This window comes from Phyllostomus hastatus, unplaced genomic scaffold (genome assembly GCF_019186645.2).
Source record: "Phyllostomus hastatus isolate PE091 unplaced genomic scaffold, TTU_PhHast_1.1 phas_contig_41, whole genome shotgun sequence".
Lineage (NCBI taxonomy): Eukaryota > Metazoa > Chordata > Mammalia > Chiroptera > Phyllostomidae > Phyllostomus > Phyllostomus hastatus.
Genome location: NW_025333876.1, coordinates 12151983 through 12174701, shown reverse-complemented (window position 1 = coordinate 12174701; position 22719 = coordinate 12151983).

The following is a 22719-nucleotide window of genomic DNA, read 5'->3' as shown; positions in this document are numbered from 1 at the left end:
TCTTTCAGTACAAAGGAATGTATGTTGTTTCTACAGTAATGCGTTCAGTTTGAACACTTGTGTAGCATTGATTCACTGAAATGCTGCATTTGCTCTACTTTTCATGTGAACTAACTTGTAAGAACAAGTATGAATTTTGGGTAAAAACTGCATTTCTCAAAGAATGAACAGTGATGAACTGCTTCAACACTACTAATTCTCTGTGAAATGTTACATATTTGGAGAACACACTGTTACTTCAACATTTTGTAGTAGTACCTAACATTACTACATGTACCTCTTTCAGTACAAAGGAATGTATGTTGTTTCTACAGTAATGCGTTTCGTTTGAACACTTGTGTAGCATTGATTCACTGAAATGCTGCATTTGCTCTACTTTTCATGTGAACTAACTTGTAAGAACAAGTATGAATTTTGGGTAAAAACTGCATTTCTCAAAGAATGAACAGTGATGAACTGCTTCAACACTACTAATTCTCTGTGAAATGTTACATATTTGGAGAACACACTGTTACTTCAACATTTTGTAGTAGTACCTAACATTACTACATGTACCTGTTTCAGTACAAAGGAATGTATGTTGTTTCTACAGTAATGCCTTCAGTTTGAACACTTGTGTAGCATTGATTCACTGAAATGCTGCATTTGCTCTACTTTTCATGTGAACTAACTTGTAAGAACAAGTATGAATTTTGGGTAAAAACTGCATTTCTCAAAGAATGAACAGTGATGAACTGCTTCAACACTACTAATTCTCTGTGAAATGTTACATATTTGGAGAACACACTGTTACTTCAACATTTTGTAGTAGTACCTAACATTACTACATGTACCTGTTTCAGTACAAAGGAATGTATGTTGTTTCTACAGTAATGCCTTTCAGTTTGAACACTTGTGTAGCATTGATTCACTGAAATGCTGCATTTGCTCTACTTTTCATGTGAACTAACTTGTAAGAACAAGTATGAATTTTGGGTAAAAACTGCATTTCTCAAAGAATGAACAGTGATGAACTGCTTCAACACTACTAATTCTCTGTGAAATGTTACATATTTGGAGAACACACTGTTACTTCAACATTTTGTAGTAGTACCTAACATTACTACATGTACCTCTTTCAGTACAAAGGAATGTATGTTGTTTCTACAGTAATGCGTTCAGTTTGAACACTTGTGTAGCATTGATTCACTGAAATGCTGCATTTGCTCTACTTTTCATGTGAACTAACTTGTAAGAACAAGTATGAATTTTGGGTAAAAACTGCATTTCTCAAAGAATGAACAGTGATGAACTGCTTCAACACTACTAATTCTCTGTGAAATGTTACATATTTGGAGAACACACTGTTACTTCAACATTTTGTAGTAGTACCTAACATTACTACATGTACCTCTTTCAGTACAAAGGAATGTATGTTGTTTCTACAGTAATGCCTTCAGTTTGAACACTTGTGTAGCATTGATTCACTGAAATGCTGCATTTGCTCTACTTTTCATGTGAACTAACTTGTAAGAACAAGTATGAATTTTGGGTAAAAACTGCATTTCTCAAAAGAATGAACAGTGATGAACTGCTTCAACACTACTAATTCTCTGTGAAATGTTACATATTTGGAGAACACACTGTTACTTCAACATTTTGTAGTAGTACCTAACATTACTACATGTACCTCTTTCAGTACAAAGGAATGTATGTTGTTTCTACAGTAATGCCTTCAGTTTGAACACTTGTGTAGCATTGATTCACTGAAATGCTGCATTTGCTCTACTTTTCATGTGAACTAACTTGTAAGAACAAGTATGAATTTTGGGTAAAAACTGCATTTCTCAAAGAATGAACAGTGATGAACTGCTTCAACACTACTAATTCTCTGTGAAATGTTACATATTTGGAGAACACACTGTTACTTCAACATTTTGTAGTAGTACCTAACATTACTACATGTACCTCTTTCAGTACAAAGGAATGTATGTTGTTTCTACAGTAATGCCTTCAGTTTGAACACTTGTGTAGCATTGATTCACTGAAATGCTGCATTTGCTCTACTTTTCATGTGAACTAACTTGTAAGAACAAGTATGAATTTTGGGTAAAAACTGCATTTCTCAAAGAATGAACAGTGATGAACTGCTTCAACACTACTAATTCTCTGTGAAATGTTACATATTTGGAGAACACACTGTTACTTCAACATTTTGTAGTAGTACCTAACATTACTACATGTACCTCTTTCAGTACAAAGGAATGTATGTTGTTTCTACAGTAGGCTTTCAGTTTGAAGACTTGTGTAGCATTGATTCACTGAAATGCTGCATTTGCTCTACTTTTCATGTGAACTAACTTGTAAGAACAAGTATGAATTTTGGGTAAAAACTGCATTTCTCAAAGAATGAACAGTGATGAACTGCTTCAACACTACTAATTCTCTGTGAAATGTTACATATTTGGAGAACACACTGTTACTTCAACATTTTGTAGTAGTACCTAACATTACTACATGTACCTCTTTCAGTACAAAGGAATGTATGTTGTTTCTACAGTAATGCCTTTCAGTTTGAACACTTGTGTAGCATTGATTCACTGAAATGCTGCATTTGCTCTACTTTTCATGTGAACTAACTTGTAAGAACAAGTATGAATTTTGGGTAAAAACTGCATTTCTCAAAGAATGAACAGTGATGAACTGCTTCAACACTACTAATTCTCTGTGAAATGTTACATATTTGGAGAACACACTGTTACTTCAACATTTTGTAGTAGTACCTAACATTACTACATGTACCTCTTTCAGTACAAAGGAATGTATGTTGTTTCTACAGTAATGCCTTCAGTTTGAACACTTGTGTAGCATTGATTCACTGAAATGCTGCATTTGCTCTACTTTTCATGTGAACTAACTTGTAAGAACAAGTATGAATTTTGGGTAAAAACTGCATTTCTCAAAGAATGAACAGTGATGAACTGCTTCAACACTACTAATTCTCTGTGAAATGTTACATATTTGGAGAACACACTGTTACTTCAACATTTTGTAGTAGTACCTAACATTACTACATGTACCTCTTTCAGTACAAAGGAATGTATGTTGTTTCTACAGTAATGCCTTCAGTTTGAACACTTGTGTAGCATTGATTCACTGAAATGCTGCATTTGCTCTACTTTTCATGTGAACTAACTTGTAAGAACAAGTATGAATTTTGGGTAAAAACTGCATTTCTCAAAGAATGAACAGTGATGAACTGCTTCAACACTACTAATTCTCTGTGAAATGTTACATATTTGGAGAACACACTGTTACTTCAACATTTTGTAGTAGTACCTAACATTACTACATGTACCTCTTTCAGTACAAAGGAATGTATGTTGTTTCTACAGTAATGCTTTCAGTTTGAACACTTGTGTAGCATTGATTCACTGAAATGCTGCATTTGCTCTACTTTTCATGTGAACTAACTTGTAAGAACAAGTATGAATTTTGGGTAAAAACTGCATTTCTCAAAGAATGAACAGTGATGAACTGCTTCAACACTACTAATTCTCTGTGAAATGTTACATATTTGGAGAACACACTGTTACTTCAACATTTTGTAGTAGTACCTAACATTACTACATGTACCTCTTTCAGTACAAAGGAATGTATGTTGTTTCTACAGTAATGCCTTTCAGTTTGAACACTTGTGTAGCATTGATTCACTGAAATGCTGCATTTGCTCTACTTTTCATGTGAACTAACTTGTAAGAACAAGTATGAATTTTGGGTAAAAACTGCATTTCTCAAAGAATGAACAGTGATGAACTGCTTCAACACTACTAATTCTCTGTGAAATGTTACATATTTGGAGAACACACTGTTACTTCAACATTTTGTAGTAGTACCTAACATTACTACATGTACCTGTTTCAGTACAAAGGAATGTATGTTGTTTCTACAGTAATGCCTTCAGTTTGAACACTTGTGTAGCATTGATTCACTGAAATGCTGCATTTGCTCTACTTTTCATGTGAACTAACTTGTAAGAACAAGTATGAATTTTGGGTAAAAACTGCATTTCTCAAAGAATGAACAGTGATGAACTGCTTCAACACTACTAATTCTCTGTGAAATGTTACATATTTGGAGAACACACTGTTACTTCAACATTTTGTAGTAGTACCTAACATTACTACATGTACCTCTTTCAGTACAAAGGAATGTATGTTGTTTCTACAGTAATGCCTTCAGTTTGAACACTTGTGTAGCATTGATTCACTGAAATGCTGCATTTGCTCTACTTTTCATGTGAACTAACTTGTAAGAACAAGTATGAATTTTGGGTAAAAACTGCATTTCTCAAAGAATGAACAGTGATGAACTGCTTCAACACTACTAATTCTCTGTGAAATGTTACATATTTGGAGAACACACTGTTACTTCAACATTTTGTAGTAGTACCTAACATTACTACATGTACCTCTTTCAGTACAAAGGAATGTATGTTGTTTCTACAGTAATGCCTTCAGTTTGAACACTTGTGTAGCATTGATTCACTGAAATGCTGCATTTGCTCTACTTTTCATGTGAACTAACTTGTAAGAACAAGTATGAATTTTGGGTAAAAACTGCATTTCTCAAAGAATGAACAGTGATGAACTGCTTCAACACTACTAATTCTCTGTGAAATGTTACATATTTGGAGAACACACTGTTACTTCAACATTTTGTAGTAGTACCTAACATTACTACATGTACCTCTTTCAGTACAAAGGAATGTATGTTGTTTCTACAGTAATGCCTTTCAGTTTGAACACTTGTGTAGCATTGATTCACTGAAATGCTGCATTTGCTCTACTTTTCATGTGAACTAACTTGTAAGAACAAGTATGAATTTTGGGTAAAAACTGCATTTCTCAAAGAATGAACAGTGATGAACTGCTTCAACACTACTAATTCTCTGTGAAATGTTACATATTTGGAGAACACACTGTTACTTCAACATTTTGTAGTAGTACCTAACATTACTACATGTACCTCTTTCAGTACAAAGGAATGTATGTTGTTTCTACAGTAATGCCTTCAGTTTGAACACTTGTGTAGCATTGATTCACTGAAATGCTGCATTTGCTCTACTTTTCATGTGAACTAACTTGTAAGAACAAGTATGAATTTTGGGTAAAAACTGCATTTCTCAAAGAATGAACAGTGATGAACTGCTTCAACACTACTAATTCTCTGTGAAATGTTACATATTTGGAGAACACACTGTTACTTCAACATTTTGTAGTAGTACCTAACATTACTACATGTACCTCTTTCAGTACAAAGGAATGTATGTTGTTTCTACAGTAATGCCTTCAGTTTGAACACTTGTGTAGCATTGATTCACTGAAATGCTGCATTTGCTCTACTTTTCATGTGAACTAACTTGTAAGAACAAGTATGAATTTTGGGTAAAAACTGCATTTCTCAAAGAATGAACAGTGATGACCTGCTTCAACACTACTAATTCTCTGTGAAATGTTACATATTTGGAGAACACACTGTTACTTCAACATTTTGTAGTAGTACCTAACATTACTACATGTACCTCTTTCAGTACAAAGGAATGTATGTTGTTTCTACAGTAATGCTTTCAGTTTGAACACTTGTGTAGTATTGATTCACTGAAATGCTGCATTTGCTCTACTTTTCATGTGAACTAACTTGTAAGAACAAGTATGAATTTTGGGTAAAAACTGCATTTCTCAAAGAATGAACAGTGATGAACTGCTTCAACACTACTAATTCTCTGTGAAATGTTACATATTTGGAGAACACACTGTTACTTCAACATTTTGTAGTAGTACCTAACATTACTACATGTACCTCTTTCAGTACAAAGGAATGTATGTTGTTTCTACAGTAATGCCTTCAGTTTGAACACTTGTGTAGCATTGATTCACTGAAATGCTGCATTTGCTCTACTTTTCATGTGAACTAACTTGTAAGAACAAGTATGAATTTTGGGTAAAAACTGCATTTCTCAAAGAATGAACAGTGATGAACTGCTTCAACACTACTAATTCTCTGTGAAATGTTACATATTTGGAGAACACACTGTTACTTCAACGTTTTGTAGTAGTACCTAACATTACTACATGTACCTGTTTCAGTACAAAGGAATGTATGTTGTTTCTACAGTAATGCGTTTAGTTTGAACACTTGTGTAGCATTGATTCACTGAAATGCTGCATTTGCTCTACTTTTCATGTGAACTAACTTGTAAGAACAAGTATGAATTTTGGGTAAAAACTGCATTTCTCAAAGAATGAACAGTGATGAACTGCTTCAACACTACTAATTCTCTGTGAAATGTTACATATTTGGAGAACACACTGTTACTTCAACATTTTGTAGTAGTACCTAACATTACTACATGTACCTCTTTTAGTACAAAGGAATGTATGTTGTTTCTACAGTAATGCCTTCAGTTTGAACACTTGTGTAGCATTGATTCACTGAAATGCTGCATTTGCTCTACTTTTCATGTGAACTAACTTGTAAGAACAAGTATGAATTTTGGGTAAAAACTGCATTTCTCAAAGAATGAACAGTGATGAACTGCTTCAACACTACTAATTCTCTGTGAAATGTTACATATTTGGAGAACACACTGTTACTTCAACATTTTGTAGTAGTACCTAACATTACTACATGTACCTCTTTCAGTACAAAGGAATGTATGTTGTTTCTACAGTAATGCCTTCAGTTTGAACACTTGTGTAGCATTGATTCACTGAAATGCTGCATTTGCTCTACTTTTCATGTGAACTAACTTGTAAGAACAAGTATGAATTTTGGGTAAAAACTGCATTTCTCAAAGAATGAACAGTGATGAACTGCTTCAACACTACTAATTCTCTGTGAAATGTTACATATTTGGAGAACACACTGTTACTTCAACATTTTGTAGTAGTACCTAACATTACTACATGTACCTCTTTCAGTACAAAGGAATGTATGTTGTTTCTACAGTAATGCCTTCAGTTTGAACACTTGTGTAGCATTGATTCACTGAAATGCTGCATTTGCTCTACTTTTCATGTGAACTAACTTGTAAGAACAAGTATGAATTTTGGGTAAAAACTGCATTTCTCAAAGAATGAACAGTGATGAACTGCTTCAACACTACTAATTCTCTGTGAAATGTTACATATTTGGAGAACACACTGTTACTTCAACATTTTGTAGTAGTACCTAACATTACTACATGTACCTCTTTCAGTACAAAGGAATGTATGTTGTTTCTACAGTAATGCCTTCAGTTTGAACACTTGTGTAGCATTGATTCACTGAAATGCTGCATTTGCTCTACTTTTCATGTGAACTAACTTGTAAGAACAAGTATGAATTTTGGGTAAAAACTGCATTTCTCAAAGAATGAACAGTGATGAACTGCTTCAACACTACTAATTCTCTGTGAAATGTTACATATTTGGAGAACACACTGTTACTTCAACATTTTGTAGTAGTACCTAACATTACTACATGTACCTCTTTCAGTACAAAGGAATGTATGTTGTTTCTACAGTAATGCCTTCAGTTTGAACACTTGTGTAGCATTGATTCACTGAAATGCTGCATTTGCTCTACTTTTCATGTGAACTAACTTGTAAGAACAAGTATGAATTTTGGGTAAAAACTGCATTTCTCAAAGAATGAACAGTGATGAACTGCTTCAACACTACTAATTCTCTGTGAAATGTTACATATTTGGAGAACACACTGTTACTTCAACATTTTGTAGTAGTACCTAACATTACTACATGTACCTCTTTCAGTACAAAGGAATGTATGTTGTTTCTACAGTAATGCCTTCAGTTTGAACACTTGTGTAGCATTGATTCACTGAAATGCTGCATTTGCTCTACTTTTCATGTGAACTAACTTGTAAGAACAAGTATGAATTTTGGGTAAAAACTGCATTTCTCAAAGAATGAACAGTGATGAACTGCTTCAACACTACTAATTCTCTGTGAAATGTTACATATTTGGAGAACACACTGTTACTTCAACATTTTGTAGTAGTACCTAACATTACTACATGTACCTCTTTCAGTACAAAGGAATGTATGTTGTTTCTACAGTAATGCCTTCAGTTTGAACACTTGTGTAGCATTGATTCACTGAAATGCTGCATTTGCTCTACTTTTCATGTGAACTAACTTGTAAGAACAAGTATGAATTTTGGGTAAAAACTGCATTTCTCAAAGAATGAACAGTGATGAACTGCTTCAACACTACTAATTCTCTGTGAAATGTTACATATTTGGAGAACACACTGTTACTTCAACATTTTGTAGTAGTACCTAACATTACTACATGTACCTCTTTCAGTACAAAGGAATGTATGTTGTTTCTACAGTAATGCGTTCAGTTTGAACACTTGTGTAGCATTGATTCACTGAAATGCTGCATTTGCTCTACTTTTCATGTGAACTAACTTGTAAGAACAAGTATGAATTTTGGGTAAAAACTGCATTTCTCAAAGAATGAACAGTGATGAACTGCTTCAACACTACTAATTCTCTGTGAAATGTTACATATTTGGAGAACACACTGTTACTTCAACATTTTGTAGTAGTACCTAACATTACTACATGTACCTGTTTCAGTACAAAGGAATGTATGTTGTTTCTACAGTAATGCCTTCAGTTTGAACACTTGTGTAGCATTGATTCACTGAAATGCTGCATTTGCTCTACTTTTCATGTGAACTAACTTGTAAGAACAAGTATGAATTTTGGGTAAAAACTGCATTTCTCAAAGAATGAACAGTGATGAACTGCTTCAACACTACTAATTCTCTGTGAAATGTTACATATTTGGAGAACACACTGTTACTTCAACATTTTGTAGTAGTACCTAACATTACTACATGTACCTCTTTCAGTACAAAGGAATGTATGTTGTTTCTACAGTAATGCCTTCAGTTTGAACACTTGTGTAGCATTGATTCACTGAAATGCTGCATTTGCTCTACTTTTCATGTGAACTAACTTGTAAGAACAAGTATGAATTTTGGGTAAAAACTGCATTTCTCAAAAGAATGAACAGTGATGAACTGCTTCAACACTACTAATTCTCTGTGAAATGTTACATATTTGGAGAACACACTGTTACTTCAACATTTTGTAGTAGTACCTAACATTACTACATGTACCTCTTTCAGTACAAAGGAATGTATGTTGTTTCTACAGTAATGCCTTCAGTTTGAACACTTGTGTAGCATTGATTCACTGAAATGCTGCATTTGCTCTACTTTTCATGTGAACTAACTTGTAAGAACAAGTATGAATTTTGGGTAAAAACTGCATTTCTCAAAGAATGAACAGTGATGAACTGCTTCAACACTACTAATTCTCTGTGAAATGTTACATATTTGGAGAACACACTGTTACTTCAACATTTTGTAGTAGTACCTAACATTACTACATGTACCTCTTTCAGTACAAAGGAATGTATGTTGTTTCTACAGTAATGCCTTTGAGTTTGAACACTTGTGTAGCATTGATTCACTGAAATGCTGCATTTGCTCTACTTTTCATGTGAACTAACTTGTAAGAACAAGTATGAATTTTGGGTAAAAACTGCATTTCTCAAAGAATGAACAGTGATGAACTGCTTCAACACTACTAATTCTCTGTGAAATGTTACATATTTGGAGAACACACTGTTACTTCAACATTTTGTAGTAGTACCTAACATTACTACATGTACCTCTTTCAGTACAAAGGAATGTATGTTGTTTTCTACAGTAATGCGTTCAGTTTGAACACTTGTGTAGCATTGATTCACTGAAATGCTGCATTTGCTCTACTTTTCATGTGAACTAACTTGTAAGAACAAGTATGAATTTTGGGTAAAAACTGCATTTCTCAAAGAATGAACAGTGATGAACTGCTTCAACACTACTAATTCTCTGTGAAATGTTACATATTTGGAGAACACACTGTTACTTCAACATTTTGTAGTAGTACCTAACATTACTACATGTACCTGTTTCAGTACAAAGGAATGTATGTTGTTTCTACAGTAATGCCTTTCAGGTTGAACACTTGTGTAGTATTGATTCACTGAAATGCTGCATTTGCTCTACTTTTCATGTGAACTAACTTGTAAGAACAAGTATGAATTTTGGGTAAAAACTGCATTTCTCAAAAGAATGAACAGTGATGAACTGCTTCAACACTACTAATTCTCTGTGAAATGTTACATATTTGGAGAACACACTGTTACTTCAACATTTTGTAGTAGTACCTAACATTACTACATGTACCTCTTTCAGTACAAAGGAATGTATGTTGTTTCTACAGTAATGCCTTCAGTTTGAACACTTGTGTAGCAGTGATTCACTGAAATGCTGCATTTGCTCTACTTTTCATGTGAACTAACTTGTAAGAACAAGTATGAATTTTGGGTAAAAACTGCATTTCTCAAAGAATGAACAGTGATGAACTGCTTCAACACTACTAATTCTCTGTGAAATGTTACATATTTGGAGAACACACTGTTACTTCAACATTTTGTAGTAGTACCTAACATTACTACATGTACCTGTTTCAGTACAAAGGAATGTATGTTGTTTCTACAGTAATGCCTTCAGTTTGAACACTTGTGTAGCATTGATTCACTGAAATGCTGCATTTGCTCTACTTTTCATGTGAACTAACTTGTAAGAACAAGTATGAATTTTGGGTAAAAACTGCATTTCTCAAAGAATGAACAGTGATGAACTGCTTCAACACTACTAATTCTCTGTGAAATGTTACATATTTGGAGAACACACTGTTACTTCAACATTTTGTAGTAGTACCTAACATTACTACATGTACCTCTTTCAGTACAAAGGAATGTATGTTGTTTCTACAGTAATGCCTTCAGTTTGAACACTTGTGTAGCATTGATTCACTGAAATGCTGCATTTGCTCTACTTTTCATGTGAACTAACTTGTAAGAACAAGTATGAATTTTGGGTAAAAACTGCATTTCTCAAAGAATGAACAGTGATGAACTGCTTCAACACTACTAATTCTCTGTGAAATGTTACATATTTGGAGAACACACTGTTACTTCAACATTTTGTAGTAGTACCTAACATTACTACATGTACCTCTTTCAGTACAAAGGAATGTATGTTGTTTCTACAGTAATGCGTTCAGTTTGAACACTTGTGTAGCATTGATTCACTGAAATGCTGCATTTGCTCTACTTTTCATGTGAACTAACTTGTAAGAACAAGTATGAATTTTGGGTAAAAACTGCATTTCTCAAAGAATGAACAGTGATGAACTGCTTCAACACTACTAATTCTCTGTGAAATGTTACATATTTGGAGAACACACTGTTACTTCAACATTTTGTAGTAGTACCTAACATTACTACATGTACCTGTTTCAGTACAAAGGAATGTATGTTGTTTCTACAGTAATGCCTTCAGTTTGAACACTTGTGTAGCATTGATTCACTGAAATGCTGCATTTGCTCTACTTTTCATGTGAACTAACTTGTAAGAACAAAGTATGAATTTTGGGTAAAAACTGCATTTCTCAAAGAATGAACAGTGATGAACTGCTTCAACACTACTAATTCTCTGTGAAATGTTACATATTTGGAGAACACACTGTTACTTCAACATTTTGTAGTAGTACCTAACATTACTACATGTACCTGTTTCAGTACAAAGGAATGTATGTTGTTTCTACAGTAATGCTTTCAGTTTGAACACTTGTGTAGCATTGATTCACTGAAATGCTGCATTTGCTCTACTTTTCATGTGAACTAACTTGTAAGAACAAGTATGAATTTTGGGTAAAAACTGCATTTCTCAAAGAATGAACAGTGATGAACTGCTTCAACACTACTAATTCTCTGTGAAATGTTACATATTTGGAGAACACACTGTTACTTCAACATTTTGTAATAGTACCTAACATTACTACATGTACCTCTTTCAGTACAAAGGAATGTATGTTGTTTCTACAGTAATGCGTTTAGTTTGAACACTTGTGTAGCATTGATTCACTGAAATGCTGCATTTGCTCTACTTTTCATGTGAACTAACTTGTAAGAACAAGTATGAATTTTGGGTAAAAACTGCATTTCTCAAAGAATGAACAGTGATGAACTGCTTCAACACTACTAATTCTCTGTGAAATGTTACATATTTGGAGAACACACTGTTACTTCAACATTTTGTAGTAGTACCTAACATTACTACATGTACCTCTTTCAGTACAAAGGAATGTATGTTGTTTCTACAGTAATGCCTTTCAGTTTGAACACTTGTGTAGCATTGATTCACTGAAATGCTGCATTTGCTCTACTTTTCATGTGAACTAACTTGTAAGAACAAGTATGAATTTTGGGTAAAAACTGCATTTCTCAAAGAATGAACAGTGATGAACTGCTTCAACACTACTAATTCTCTGTGAAATGTTACATATTTGGAGAACACACTGTTACTTCAACATTTTGTAGTAGTACCTAACATTACTACATGTACCTCTTTCAGTACAAAGGAATGTATGTTGTTTCTACAGTAATGCCTTCAGTTTGAACACTTGTGTAGCATTGATTCACTGAAATGCTGCATTTGCTCTACTTTTCATGTGAACTAACTTGTAAGAACAAGTATGAATTTTGGGTAAAAACTGCATTTCTCAAAGAATGAACAGTGATGAACTGCTTCAACACTACTAATTCTCTGTGAAATGTTACATATTTGGAGAACACACTGTTACTTCAACATTTTGTAGTAGTACCTAACATTACTACATGTACCTCTTTCAGTACAAAGGAATGTATGTTGTTTCTACAGTAATGCCTTCAGTTTGAACACTTGTGTAGCATTGATTCACTGAAATGCTGCATTTGCTCTACTTTTCATGTGAACTAACTTGTAAGAACAAGTATGAATTTTGGGTAAAAACTGCATTTCTCAAAGAATGAACAGTGATGAACTGCTTCAACACTACTAATTCTCTGTGAAATGTTACATATTTGGAGAACACACTGTTACTTCAACATTTTGTAGTAGTACCTAACATTACTACATGTACCTCTTTCAGTACAAAGGAATGTATGTTGTTTCTACAGTAATGCCTTCAGTTTGAACACTTGTGTAGCATTGATTCACTGAAATGCTGCATTTGCTCTACTTTTCATGTGAACTAACTTGTAAGAACAAGTATGAATTTTGGGTAAAAACTGCATTTCTCAAAGAATGAACAGTGATGAACTGCTTCAACACTACTAATTCTCTGTGAAATGTTACATATTTGGAGAACACACTGTTACTTCAACATTTTGTAGTAGTACCTAACATTACTACATGTACCTCTTTCAGTACAAAGGAATGTATGTTGTTTCTACAGTAATGCGTTCAGTTTGAACACTTGTGTAGCATTGATTCACTGAAATGCTGCATTTGCTCTACTTTTCATGTGAACTAACTTGTAAGAACAAGTATGAATTTTGGGTAAAAACTGCATTTCTCAAAGAATGAACAGTGATGAACTGCTTCAACACTACTAATTCTCTGTGAAATGTTACATATTTGGAGAACACACTGTTACTTCAACATTTTGTAGTAGTACCTAACATTACTACATGTACCTGTTTCAGTACAAAGGAATGTATGTTGTTTCTACAGTAATGCCTTCAGTTTGAACACTTGTGTAGCATTGATTCACTGAAATGCTGCATTTGCTCTACTTTTCATGTGAACTAACTTGTAAGAACAAAGTATGAATTTTGGGTAAAAACTGCATTTCTCAAAGAATGAACAGTGATGAACTGCTTCAACACTACTAATTCTCTGTGAAATGTTACATATTTGGAGAACACACTGTTACTTCAACATTTTGTAGTAGTACCTAACATTACTACATGTACCTGTTTCAGTACAAAGGAATGTATGTTGTTTCTACAGTAATGCCTTCAGTTTGAACACTTGTGTAGCATTGATTCACTGAAATGCTGCATTTGCTCTACTTTTCATGTGAACTAACTTGTAAGAACAAGTATGAATTTTGGGTAAAAACTGCATTTCTCAAAGAATGAACAGTGATGAACTGCTTCAACACTACTAATTCTCTGTGAAATGTTACATATTTGGAGAACACACTGTTACTTCAACATTTTGTAGTAGTACCTAACATTACTACATGTACCTGTTTCAGTACAAAGGAATGTATGTTGTTTCTACAGTAATGCGTTCAGTTTGAACACTTGTGTAGCATTGATTCACTGAAATGCTGCATTTGCTCTACTTTTCATGTGAACTAACTTGTAAGAACAAGTATGAATTTTGGGTAAAAACTGCATTTCTCAAAGAATGAACAGTGATGAACTGCTTCAACACTACTAATTCTCTGTGAAATGTTACATATTTGGAGAACACACTGTTACTTCAACATTTTGTAGTAGTACCTAACATTACTACATGTACCTCTTTCAGTACAAAGGAATGTATGTTGTTTCTACAGTAATGCGTTCAGTTTGAACACTTGTGTAGCATTGATTCACTGAAATGCTGCATTTGCTCTACTTTTCATGTGAACTAACTTGTAAGAACAAGTATGAATTTTGGGTAAAAACTGCATTTCTCAAAGAATGAACAGTGATGAACTGCTTCAACACTACTAATTCTCTGTGAAATGTTACATATTTGGAGAACACACTGTTACTTCAACATTTTGTAGTAGTACCTAACATTACTACATGTACCTCTTTCAGTACAAAGGAATGTATGTTGTTTCTACAGTAATGCCTTCAGTTTGAACACTTGTGTAGCATTGATTCACTGAAATGCTGCATTTGCTCTACTTTTCATGTGAACTAACTTGTAAGAACAAGTATGAATTTTGGGTAAAAACTGCATTTCTCAAAGAATGAACAGTGATGAACTGCTTCAACACTACTAATTCTCTGTGAAATGTTACATATTTGGAGAACACACTGTTACTTCAACATTTTGTAGTAGTACCTAACATTACTACATGTACCTCTTTCAGTACAAAGGAATGTATGTTGTTTCTACAGTAATGCCTTCAGTTTGAACACTTGTGTAGCATTGATTCACTGAAATGCTGCATTTGCTCTACTTTTCATGTGAACTAACTTGTAAGAACAAAGTATGAATTTTGGGTAAAAACTGCATTTCTCAAAGAATGAACAGTGATGAACTGCTTCAACACTACTAATTCTCTGTGAAATGTTACATATTTGGAGAACACACTGTTACTTCAACATTTTGTAGTAGTACCTAACATTACTACATGTACCTCTTTCAGTACAAAGGAATGTATGTTGTTTCTACAGTAATGCCTTCAGTTTGAACACTTGTGTAGCATTGATTCACTGAAATGCTGCATTTGCTCTACTTTTCATGTGAACTAACTTGTAAGAACAAGTATGAATTTTGGGTAAAAACTGCATTTCTCAAAGAATGAACAGTGATGAACTGCTTCAACACTACTAATTCTCTGTGAAATGTTACATATTTGGAGAACACACTGTTACTTCAACATTTTGTAGTAGTACCTAACATTACTACATGTACCTCTTTCAGTACAAAGGAATGTATGTTGTTTCTACAGTAATGCCTTCAGTTTGAACACTTGTGTAGCATTGATTCACTGAAATGCTGCATTTGCTCTACTTTTCATGTGAACTAACTTGTAAGAACAAGTATGAATTTTGGGTAAAAACTGCATTTCTCAAAGAATGAACAGTGATGAACTGCTTCAACACTACTAATTCTCTGTGAAATGTTACATATTGGGAGAACACACTGTTACTTCAACATTTTGTAGTAGTACCTAACATTACTACATGTACCTCTTTCAGTACAAAGGAATGTATGTTGTTTCTACAGTAATGCCTTCAGTTTGAACACTTGTGTAGCATTGATTCACTGAAATGCTGCATTTGCTCTACTTTTCATGTGAACTAACTTGTAAGAACAAGTATGAATTTTGGGTAAAAACTGCATTTCTCAAAGAATGAACAGTGATGAACTGCTTCAACACTACTAATTCTCTGTGAAATGTTACATATTTGGAGAACACACTGTTACTTCAACATTTTGTAGTAGTACCTAACATTACTACATGTACCTCTTTCAGTACAAAGGAATGTATGTTGTTTCTACAGTAATGCGTTTAGTTTGAACACTTGTGTAGCATTGATTCACTGAAATGCTGCATTTGCTCTACTTTTCATGTGAACTAACTTGTAAGAACAAGTATGAATTTTGGGTAAAAACTGCATTTCTCAAAGAATGAACAGTGATGAACTGCTTCAACACTACTAATTCTCTGTGAAATGTTACATATTTGGAGAACACACTGTTACTTCAACATTTTGTAGTAGTACCTAACATTACTACATGTACCTCTTTCAGTACAAAGGAATGTATGTTGTTTCTACAGTAATGCCTTCAGTTTGAACACTTGTGTAGCATTGATTCACTGAAATGCTGCATTTGCTCTACTTTTCATGTGAACTAACTTGTAAGAACAAGTATGAATTTTGGGTAAAAACTGCATTTCTCAAAGAATGAACAGTGATGAACTGCTTCAACACTACTAATTCTCTGTGAAATGTTACATATTTGGAGAACACACTGTTACTTCAACATTTTGTAGTAGTACCTAACATTACTACATGTACCTCTTTCAGTACAAAGGAATGTATGTTGTTTCTACAGTAATGCCTTTCAGTTTGAACACTTGTGTAGCATTGATTCACTGAAATGCTGCATTTTGCTCTACTTTTCATGTGAACTAACTTGTAAGAACAAGTATGAATTTTGGGTAAAAACTGCATTTCTCAAAGAATGAACAGTGATGAACTGCTTCAACACTACTAATTCTCTGTGAAATGTTACATATTTGGAGAACACACTGTTACTTCAACATTTTGTAGTAGTACCTAACATTACTACATGTACCTCTTTCAGTACAAAGGAATGTATGTTGTTTCTACAGTAATGCCTTCAGTTTGAACACTTGTGTAGCATTGATTCACTGAAATGCTGCATTTGCTCTACTTTTCATGTGAACTAACTTGTAAGAACAAGTATGAATTTTGGGTAAAAACTGCATTTCTCAAAAGAATGAACAGTGATGAACTGCTTCAACACTACTAATTCTCTGTGAAATGTTACATATTTGGAGAACACACTGTTACTTCAACATTTTGTAATAGTACCTAACATTACTACATGTACCTCTTTCAGTACAAAGGAATGTATGTTGTTTCTACAGTAATGCTTTCAGTTTGAAGACTTGTGTAGCATTGATTCACTGAAATGCTGCATTTGCTCTACTTTTCATGTGAACTAACTTGTAAGAACAAGTATGAATTTTGGGTAAAAACTGCATTTCTCAAAGAATGAACAGTGATGAACTGCTTCAACACTACTAATTCTCTGTGAAATGTTACATATTTGGAGAACACACTGTTACTTCAACATTTTGTAGTAGTACCTAACATTACTACATGTACCTCTTTCAGTACAAAGGAATGTATGTTGTTTCTACAGTAATGCGTTCAGTTTGAACACTTGTGTAGCATTGATTCACTGAAATGCTGCATTTGCTCTACTTTTCATGTGAACTAACTTGTAAGAACAAGTATGAATTTTGGGTAAAAACTGCATTTCTCAAAGAATGAACAGTGATGAACTGCTTCAACACTACTAATTCTCTGTGAAATGTTACATATTTGGAGAACACACTGTTACTTCAACATTTTGTAGTAGTACCTAACATTACTACATGTACCTCTTTCAGTACAAAGGAATGTATGTTGTTTCTACAGTAATGCGTTCAGTTTGAACACTTGTGTAGCATTGATTCACTGAAATGCTGCATTTGCTCTACTTTTCATGTGAACTAACTTGTAAGAACAAGTATGAATTTTGGGTAAAAACTGCATTTCTCAAAGAATGAACAGTGATGAACTGCTTCAACACTACTAATTCTCTGTGAAATGTTACATATTTGGAGAACACACTGTTACTTCAACATTTTGTAGTAGTACCTAACATTACTACATGTACCTCTTTCAGTACAAAGGAATGTATGTTGTTTCTACAGTAATGCTTTCAGTTTGAAGACTTGTGTAGCATTGATTCACTGAAATGCTGCATTTGCTCTACTTTTCATGTGAACTAACTTGTAAGAACAAGTATGAATTTTGGGTAAAAACTGCATTTCTCAAAGAATGAACAGTGATGAACTGCTTCAACACTACTAATTCTCTGTGAAATGTTACATATTTGGAGAACACACTGTTACTTCAACATTTTGTAGTAGTACCTAACATTACTACATGTACCTCTTTCAGTACAAAGGAATGTATGTTGTTTCTACAGTAATGCCTTCAGTTTGAAGACTTGTGTAGCATTGATTCACTGAAATGCTGCATTTGCTCTACTTTTCATGTGAACTAACTTGTAAGAACAAGTATGAATTTTGGGTAAAAACTGCATTTCTCAAAGAATGAACAGTGATGAACTGCTTCAACACTACTAATTCTCTGTGAAATGTTACATATTTGGAGAACACACTGTTACTTCAACATTTTGTAATAGTACCTAACATTACTACATGTACCTCTTTCAGTACAAAGGAATGTATGTTGTTTCTACAGTAATGCTTTCAGTTTGAAGACTTGTGTAGCATTGATTCACTGAAATGCTGCATTTGCTCTACTTTTCATGTGAACTAACTTGTAAGAACAAGTATGAATTTTTGGGTAAAAACTGCATTTCTCAAAGAATGAACAGTGATGAACTGCTTCAACACTACTAATTCTCTGTGAAATGTTACATATTTGGAGAACACACTGTTACTTCAACATTTTGTAGTAGTACCTAACATTACTACATGTACCTCTTTCAGTACAAAGGAATGTATGTTGTTTCTACAGTAATGCCTTCAGTTTGAACACTTGTGTAGCATTGATTCACTGAAATGCTGCATTTGCTCTACTTTTCATGTGAACTAACTTGTAAGAACAAGTATGAATTTTGGGTAAAAACTGCATTTCTCAAAGAATGAACAGTGATGAACTGCTTCAACACTACTAATTCTCTGTGAAATGTTACATATTTGGAGAACACACTGTTACTTCAACATTTTGTAGTAGTACCTAACATTACTACATGTACCTCTTTCAGTACAAAGGAATGTATGTTGTTTCTACAGTAATGCGTTCAGTTTGAACACTTGTGTAGCATTGATTCACTGAAATGCTGCATTTGCTCTACTTTTCATGTGAACTAACTTGTAAGAACAAGTATGAATTTTGGGTAAAAACTGCATTTCTCAAAGAATGAACAGTGATGACCTGCTTCAACACTACTAATTCTCTGTGAAATGTTACATATTTGGAGAACACACTGTTACTTCAACATTTTGTAGTAGTACCTAACATTACTACATGTACCTCTTTCAGTACAAAGGAATGTATGTTGTTTCTACAGTAATGCGTTTCAGTTTGAACACTTGTGTAGCATTGATTCACTGAAATGCTGCATTTGCTCTACTTTTCATGTGAACTAACTTGTAAGAACAAGTATGAATTTTGGGTAAAAACTGCATTTCTCAAAGAATGAACAGTGATGAACTGCTTCAACACTACTAATTCTCTGTGAAATGTTACATATTTGGAGAACACACTGTTACTTCAACATTTTGTAGTAGTACCTAACATTACTACATGTACCTCTTTCAGTACAAAGGAATGTATGTTGTTTCTACAGTAATGCGTTCAGTTTGAAGACTTGTGTAGCATTGATTCACTGAAATGCTGCATTTGCTCTACTTTTCATGTGAACTAACTTGTAAGAACAAGTATGAATTTTGGGTAAAAACTGCATTTCTCAAAGAATGAACAGTGATGAACTGCTTCAACACTACTAATTCTCTGTGAAATGTTACATATTTGGAGAACACACTGTTACTTCAACATTTTGTAATAGTACCTAACATTACTACATGTACCTCTTTCAGTACAAAGGAATGTATGTTGTTTCTACAGTAATGCCTTCAGTTTGAACACTTGTGTAGCATTGATTCACTGAAATGCTGCATTTGCTCTACTTTTCATGTGAACTAACTTGTAAGAACAAGTATGAATTTTGGGTAAAAACTGCATTTCTCAAAGAATGAACAGTGATGAACTGCTTCAACACTACTAATTCTCTGTGAAATGTTACATATTTGGAGAACACACTGTTACTTCAACATTTTGTAATAGTACCTAACATTACTACATGTACCTGTTTCAGTACAAAGGAATGTATGTTGTTTCTACAGTAATGCGTTCAGTTTGAACACTTGTGTAGCATTGATTCACTGAAATGCTGCATTTGCTCTACTTTTCATGTGAACTAACTTGTAAGAACAAGTATGAATTTTGGGTAAAAACTGCATTTCTCAAAAGAATGAACAGTGATGAACTGCTTCAACACTACTAATTCTCTGTGAAATGTTACATATTTGGAGAACACACTGTTACTTCAACATTTTGTAATAGTGCCTAACATTACTACATGTACCTCTTTCAGTACAAAGGAATGTACGTTTTTTCTACAGTAATGCGTTCAGTTTGAACACTTGTGTAGCATTGATTCACTGAAATGCTGCATTTGCTCTACTTTTCATGGGAACTAACTTGGGAAGAACAAGTATGAATTTTGGGTAAAAACTGCATTTCTCAAAAGAATGAACAGTGATGAACTGCTTCAACACTACTAATTCTCTGTGAAATGTTACATATTTGGAGAACACACTGTTACTTCAACATTTTGTAGTAGTACCTAACATTACTACATGTACCTCTTTCAGTACAAAGGAATGTATGTTGTTTCTACAGTAATGCCTTCAGTTTGAACACTTGTGTAGTAGTGATTCACTGAAATGCTGCATTTGCTCTACTTTTCATGTGAACTAACTGGTAAGAACAAAGTATGAATTTTGGGTAAAAACTGCATTTCTCAAAGAATGAACAGTGATGAACTGCTTCAACACTACTAATTCTCTGGGAAATGTTACATGTTTGGAGAACACACTGTTACTTCAACATTTTGTAATAGTACCTAACATTACTACATGTACCTGTTTCAGTACAAAGGAATGTATGTTGTTTCTACAGTAATGCCTTCAGTTTGAACACTTGTGTAGTAGTGATTCACTGAAATGCTGCATTTGCTCTACTTTTCATGTGAACTAACTTGTAGGAACAAATATGAATTTTGGGTAAAAACTGCATTTCTCAAAGAATGAACAGTGATGAACTGCTTCAACACTACTAATTCTCTGGGAAATGTTACATGTTTGGAGAACACACTGTTACTTCAACATTTTGTAATAGTACCTAACATTACTACATGTACCTGTTTCAGTACAGAGGAATGAATGTTGTTTCTACAATAATGCGTTCAGTTTGAATACTTGTGTAGCATTGATTCACTGAAATGCTGCATTTGCTCTGCTTTTCATGTGTACTAACTTGTAAGAACAAGTATGAATTTTGGGTAAAAACTGCATTTCTCAAAGTATGAACAGTGATGAACTGCTTCAACACTACTAATTCTCTGGGAAATGTTACATGTTTGGAGAACACACTGTTACTTCAACGTTTTGTAATAGTACCTAACATTACTACATGTACCTCTTTCAGTACAGAGGAATGTATGTTGTTTGTACAATAATGCGTTTAGTTTGAACACTTGTGTAGCATTGATTCACTGAAATGCTGCATTTGCTCTGCTTTTCATGTGAACTAACTGGTAAGAACAAGTATGAATTTTGGGTAAAAACTGCATTTCTCAAAGAATGAACAGTGATGAACTGCTTCAACACTACTAATTCTCTGTGAAATGTTACATATTTGGGAACACACTGTTACTTCAACATTTTGTAATAGTACCTAACATTACTACATGTACCTCTTTCAGTACAGAGGAATGTATGTTGTTTCTACAGTAATGCTTTCAGTTTGAAGACTTGTGTAGCATTGATTCACTGAAATGCTGCTATTTGCTCTACATTTTCATGTGAAACTAACTTGTAAAACCAAGTATGAATTTTGGGTAAAAACTGCATTTCTCAAAGAATGAACAGTGATGAACTGCTTCAACACTACTAATTCTCTGGGAAATGTTACATATTTGGAGAACACACTGTTACTTCAACATTTTGTAATAGTACCTAACATTACTACATGTACCTCTTTCAGTACAAAGGAATGTATGTTGTTTTCTTCAGTAATGCGTTTAGTTTGAACACTTGTGTAGCATTGATTCACTGAAATGCTGCATTTGCTCTACTTTCTCATGTGAACTAACTTGTAAGAACAAGTATGAAATTTTGGGTAAAAACTGCATTTCTCAAAGAATGAACAGTGATGACCTGCTTCAACACTACTAATTCTCTGTGAAATGTTACATATTTGGAGAACACACTGTTACTTCAACATTTTGTAGTAGTACCTAACATTACTACATGTACCTCTTTCAGTACAAAGGAATGTATGTTGTTTCTACAGTAATGCGTTCAGTTTGAACACTTGTGTAGCATTGATTCACTGAGAAATGCTGCATTTGCTCTGCTTTTCATGTGAACTAACTTGTAAGAACAAGTATGAATTTTGGGTAAAAACTGCATTTCTCAAAGAATGAACAGT